The sequence below is a fragment of the Nannobrachium achirus genome, assembly GCF_963921795.1.
Source record: "Nannobrachium achirus genome assembly, chromosome: 9".
Taxonomy (NCBI): domain Eukaryota; kingdom Metazoa; phylum Chordata; class Actinopteri; order Myctophiformes; family Myctophidae; genus Nannobrachium; species Nannobrachium achirus.
The window spans coordinates 19,819,477-19,825,662 of NC_137818.1; the positions used below are offsets into that span (position 1 = coordinate 19,819,477).

Below are 6,186 nucleotides of genomic sequence, written 5' to 3' on the forward strand. Positions count from 1 at the left end.
ATCATGATAGAAGTGATGAGCTTCCCTTCACAATAAAGGTCAGGGCCAAGAGAATGAACAGGTTGGCATCTACTTGCATCAGCCTGTGTTTGCTCATGGCCAAGTCTAGACAGCTTTCTCCAGGGGAAAGAGGGCCAGCAACGTCAAAGTATTAATTGAGGGTAATGACGAGGGAACAACTGATAACATTGTTTATACCGAAATCCATACCTGATCATTCAAGCAATATATTTTCCAACAGTTCCACACAATAATTCACAGTAGCCTACTCTCTCTCCTTTGAAACAGATTGCCTCTGCTTAATATGTTTCTCCGACAGTGTGTAAGGACTGACAGATACAGACCTCCATATATGGCCATATCAGTTGGATCACTCATGCACGCACAGACGCACGCACGCATGCACACACACACAGGTTCAAAGGTCAAAATTGACTTGAGGTAATAAATAACAGAAACGCTACAATTCCTTGTTGCATTGAGGAGTGGAAGGCAACACTGTCTTGTTGTTCTTTTTACGTTACATGTTATTTGACCGCTGGCATTAGCACTGGGAACATGGGCTCTTCGTGGGACAGGGTGTTCTGGTTCTCCTGTAGACGGTTCTTCCTCACAGTGCTGTGGCTCTGCATTCTGATTCAAGCCATCCACGGACAGCCACCAGGAACGGGTGCGTAGCGTTGTTCTGACGTCTCACTACTCTAAAGTTGCGTTCATCCGACTCTCCCCATTACTAACCTTATCTCTTGAACTTTCATAATCCTCCAGGTTCTTAGGATGCTATTTTATCTTTTAGGATTCTTCTTCTCCTTCTCTTTCTTCTCCTCCTCCTTCTTCCAGCCTAAAGGTATAGCTGGGTGGGTAAATGGGTGAGGAGCTCACAATGTATTCTTTTTACTAACTACTCAGCCCGGTTTTGGGAAACTGTAAGACCTGGCTGACCTCAGTGTGGCGTAGGGCTCCAAAAGTAGTCTATAGACAAGACAAGTATATAAAGGGGCCAAGCCCCTATTCTGTGCCAGTGAGGAGGTGAGCAGCCGTGTTTTGCGTCTGTGCGTGCATAGTCATTCTATGTGTGCGTGTGTATGTGTGCGTGTGTGCGTGTGTGTGTGTGTGTGTGTGTGTGTGTGTGTGTGTGTGTGTGTGTGTGTGTTTCTGTTTGTGGGTGCGTAATGTATGCATTTCACTTTGCAGGGAGGTGCACCTGTCCAGACCAGACCTGGTCATCCTACCGTGGCCACTGCTACAAGCACGTCGCTGGACAGTCAAACTGGGAAATGGCAGAGCAACACTGTGTGTCTAAAGACGCCCACCTGGTGTCCATCCACAGCTTAGATGAGCACAACTTTGTCCGACTGCTGATTTGGGACAATGACCCAAAACGAGATGAAATCTGGATTGGACTGAGTGACAGTCGTAAGGAGGGTGACTGGAGGTGGACCGATGGGTCCACAATGAGCTACACAAATTGGAACGCCGGAGAACCAAACAATGATCAGAGTCCTATCGGTGGCCGTGGTGCCGGTGAAAACTGTGCGACTACAGTTTCCGGACAAGATCACAGAAAGTGGAATGACCGGCCATGTTATGAGACTAGAAATCATGTTTGTAAATTACTACCACGCTGCGCTGAAGCAAATATCATATAAACAGCAGACCGGCTGCCACTCTTAGTTCTTTTTTAACAGGAAAAATATTTACCCCAATCCTGCTAAAGTCCAACACCAATTTAATCTCTCTGATTTGCATTGCCTCTTTGATTCGTGCAGCGCGCCCATCTCTTCTGGACGATTCTCAGCATGAATGGAAGTTTGGTTTGGTTATATCACGGGACGCGACAGACGGAGAGTGCCGTGGAATTCTAAAGCCACGTCTCATACACAACATAAACGTGTTTGATTAAATATAACGTGGCGTGGCACTGAGAAAAGCTCATTGCTCATTAATACTGCGTTCTGACCGCCCCTTTACCATTTACAGAGACACAGCCGGCATGCTTATAAATGTGATGTTTTCCAGCAGCAAACAATAGAAAAATGATAGATAAGTCTGCTGTTGGCAATCATGAGGTGTTTGTATCTTGGTGATATATAGCACCATTTCAGAGGTGTTTGTTTCTTGGTGATATATAGCACCTTGTAGCAACTCATAATGTAATAAAAGCCCATAATGTAATAATCAGATAATAATGTAATAACAACATGAGCGCATAACAGATTTTTGCTGCTGCTATTTTCACTGGATGTTTTTTTTTGTTTGTTTTTGCTAATTATGACTCATGCCCAGAATAGGGACACTAGGGTTCAATGTCTGTACAATGTAAACAGAAATGATTACCGATGTAGGGCTAAAGCCAAGCGTTGCATTTTCTCTTCTCTCCAATCCTCTCCACATCCTGAAGGCATGAGAAGACGAAGAAGGTAGCAGAAGGCAGTAGTGTAAAGTAACTAAGTACATTATGTACTCAAGTACTGTACTGTAGTACAAATTTGAGGATTTACTGGAGTATTTAAAAGTTTCGTACAATAATATTGTACGTTCTACTCCACTAATTATTTGAAACTTGAGTTATTTGTTACTTTATGGATTTTGATTATTATTACAAAACATGCATTAACCACTTTATCCTTATTAGTGGGGCGGTTAACCAAACCAATTGTGCATTTTATGACAGAAGCATGAAACTTTCTACAGTGTTTCTATATACTATGAAGTTTGTTTTCAGACGTGGAACCACTTCTGAATTGACCTCTGCGGCCCCCGAAATCCAAGATGTCCGTCCAAAAAAGTGTTTTTACCTTTATAACTCCAAATGCATTGATTTTAAGACCCATAAATGTATTAAAGTTGAATATGAAATCAGGCATTGCGGACATTTTGACAAGTACGTGTCTGTATCCATTTCAGTTCTTGAGATACAGCATATAGGTACACCCGAGTCTGTAAAAGTACCTATATGTTGTATCTCAAAAACTGTAATAGATACAGACACATACTTGGTACCAAAATATCCGCAATGCCCAACTTTATATTCAACTATAATATGTTTATGGGTCTTAAAACCAATGCTTTTGGAGTTATAAAGGAAAAAACACTTTTTTGGACGGACATCTTGGATTTTGGGGGCCGCCATCTTTGATTTTCACATGGCTCGGCTTCTTAAATCAAAGAGTAGCCTCCAAAGATGATGTGTACCAATTTTCATGCGTGTATCACCGAGTGAACGATTGCTTTTATTATTTCCTGTACTATGAGGCAAGACTCCTGATCAAGATCTAATTCTTCATTGTCAGTTTCTTCATTGTCAAATTAGTTTTTGTACCAAGCTGCACAGACACATCCATATGCTCCACTTCAGTAAAGCCCTCTTTTATGACAGAGACAATGCCCTATACTGCACTGGTTTACACTTGCCTGTAAGTGGAAACCAGTGCACAAACTGTTCCAAGCATCTGGCCTGAAGAGGTTCTTAAGTTTAAAGCTGGGGGACCAACCTGCCTTCTACCATGTGCCAGCCACAATTCATTGGTGAGGGCTTTGGATACCCTTGTTGATAGTGGGTCCTCATGATGTGCAGAGTCAGGGCATCACTTCTTGGCGGCATTGTATCAATATTGGCTTTCAGTTTTCAAAACGGACCACAGAAACGGCATGAATTGATTTGCTGTTGAGTTGGGGTCATAGAGTGTGCATACAAACTGCCAATGAGATAGTAGCTGTACTTGGTACTTCATCCTCACCAAAGTTATGGAGAAGTTGAGGGCTGGAACAATTTCCAGGCTCTCTTTTTTCCTATAGTGAACTGGCAGTGAGAGCACTCTGCACTGTAGAGGCTTGAGGATGTTTTTGGAGAGGCTGTCGTGGAAGTCTTTATTCTTTGTGACCAGTTGGTTCCCAACAAATTAAGTGATAATATTCTTGCCAGACTGCAGCATTTCCAAGGTCCTTCAGTGTATCTTCTGAATCAACATCACATAAACATTCTCCTATTGGAAGATGTAATGTCTTTTGATTCTTGGTGTCTTCATCATCATGTGTCAGTCCAAAACATGATCTGGTATCCTCTGCCAAGGTTGCACAAACACATTCATTGTAGGTGATGGACCAACGGTTTATAGCTGTCTCATGTCTGTGATCATAAGCAGCAAACCAGTGCATCATGCTCTTGAAATAATATTCACCATTACTCTTGCCAGCATCAACTAATATTAGCATTGCTACCTGCATTTTCATTACATTACCACATTAGCAGTACATTTACATAATTATGTAACTTTGCTCAACATTATTGCAGCAAATTTAAAATAAATGGTCAGTACTGATTTGTGAGAAGCTTTGGCCCCCTGACAACCAGGTATGACTGCACACACAGCATCAGCCATATCCTCCATCACACCCAAAGACAATTATATTCATTATCACTTTTGCCAGCATCAACTAATATTTGCTTTACTACATTAGCAGTAATACGTTTGGAAATTCACTCAACATTATAGCAGCAAAATCTGATTTTACCACTTTTAAGTATACAGTGAGGACCCACTATCAACAAGGGTATCCAAAGCCCTCGCCAATGAATTGTGGCTGACACATGGTAGAAGGCAGGTTGGTCCCCCAGCTTTAAAATTAAGAACCTCTTCAGGCCAGATGCTTGGAACAGTTTGTGCACTGGTTTCCACTTACAGGCAAGTGTAAACCAGTGCAGTATAGGTAGGGCATTGTCTCTGTCATAAAAGAGGGTTTTACTGAAGTGGAGCATATGGATGTGCCTGTGCAGCTTGGTACAAAAACTAATTTGACAATGAAGAAACTGACAATGAAGAATTAGATCTTGATCAGGAGTCTTGCCTCATAGTACAGGAAATAATAAGAGCAATCGTTCACTCGGTGATACAAGCATGAAAATTGGTACACATCATCTTTGGAGGCCACTCTTTGATTTAAGAAGCCGAGCCACGTGAAAATCAAAGATGGCGGCCCCCGAAATCCAAGATGTCAGTCCAGAAAAGTGTTTTTTCCTTTATAACTCCAAAAGCATTGGTTTTAAGACCCATAAACGTATTATAGTTGAATATAAATTTGGGCATTGCGGATATTTTGGTACCAGTTATGTGTCTGTATCTATTACAGTTTTTGAGATAAAACATATAGGTACTTTTACAGACTCAGGTGTACCTATATGCTGTATCTCAAGAACTGAAATGGATACAGACACGTACCTGGTACCAAAATGATTTCATATTCAACTTTAATACATTTATGGGTCTTAAAATCAATGCATTTGGAGTTATAAAGGTAAAAACACTTTTCTGGACGGACGTCTTGGATTTCGGGGGCCGTAGAGGTCAATTCAGAAGTGGTTCCACGTCTGAAAACAAACTTCATAGTATATAGAAATACTGTAGAAAGTTTCATGCTTCTGTCATAAAATGCACAATACCTTCCATATAATGAGCTTAACAGCCCCACGAGACGAAAATAGCCGATCAACAGAGGTTGCAGATCTGCTATTTTCAAAGGATTTGTATATATTTTTGAACACTTGGGAAATGGGACATTCTGCATAATGGGTACATTTACTTTTGGTATACTATAAAGGTATATTTTGAGGTCAATATGTTTTTCCTTTTACTCAAGTCAATTTTGATAACCGGACTTTTGTTTGTAACAGGGTGGTTCTGCATTGCAGTATAATGTTAGTTTATTTCACATCCGTCCCACAAAGTGCCAAACCTGGACATCATGACATGTTTGGTTAGTGGTGTTGGCTAATGTGGCACCGCCAGCACGGCTGTCTGTCACTATGGTGCTGCATGGAGTTTGTTCAGATAACATCCACTGTGATGTGATGTAATGGCTGTGGCTTGGGAAGTAATAATTGGACCTGCAAAAAAAAAAAAGACGTGAACAGACTAGACGATAGAACTATAGGGCGTACTGCAAGAGTTTGAGTGACAGAGAGAGAGAGAGAGAGAGAGAGAGAGAGAGAGAGAGAGAGAGAGAGAGAGAATAATGGATAGAAATACTTTGTAGGGAGAGTGGGACATCGAGGTGGAGTAGAGCAGCAAAGGATATTTATTTTATTGTATAATAGTGAATTATCTGAAAAGATGGATTCCACACCGGCACTGCTGTTATTCTGTCTTGCCAATGATTAGAATGCATAGACAACGTATTCTCTACCTT

General features: G+C 41.3%; 1 long non-coding RNA gene across 2 annotated transcripts; it reads left to right on the forward strand.

Annotated features, from left to right (window-relative positions):
• The first annotated feature begins 453 nt into the window (after positions 1 to 453).
• On the forward strand, positions 454 to 5,615 carry LOC308291395. Of its 2 annotated transcripts, XR_013962333.1 has the most exons (3): positions 455 to 670; positions 1,195 to 2,642; positions 5,473 to 5,615. It is a non-coding gene; the product is annotated as an uncharacterized lncRNA (long non-coding RNA). The 2 variants fall into 2 exon arrangements; XR_013962332.1 differs by having other exon boundaries at positions 454 to 670; positions 1,195 to 5,615.
• Positions 5,616 to 6,186: the final 571 nt, after the last annotated feature.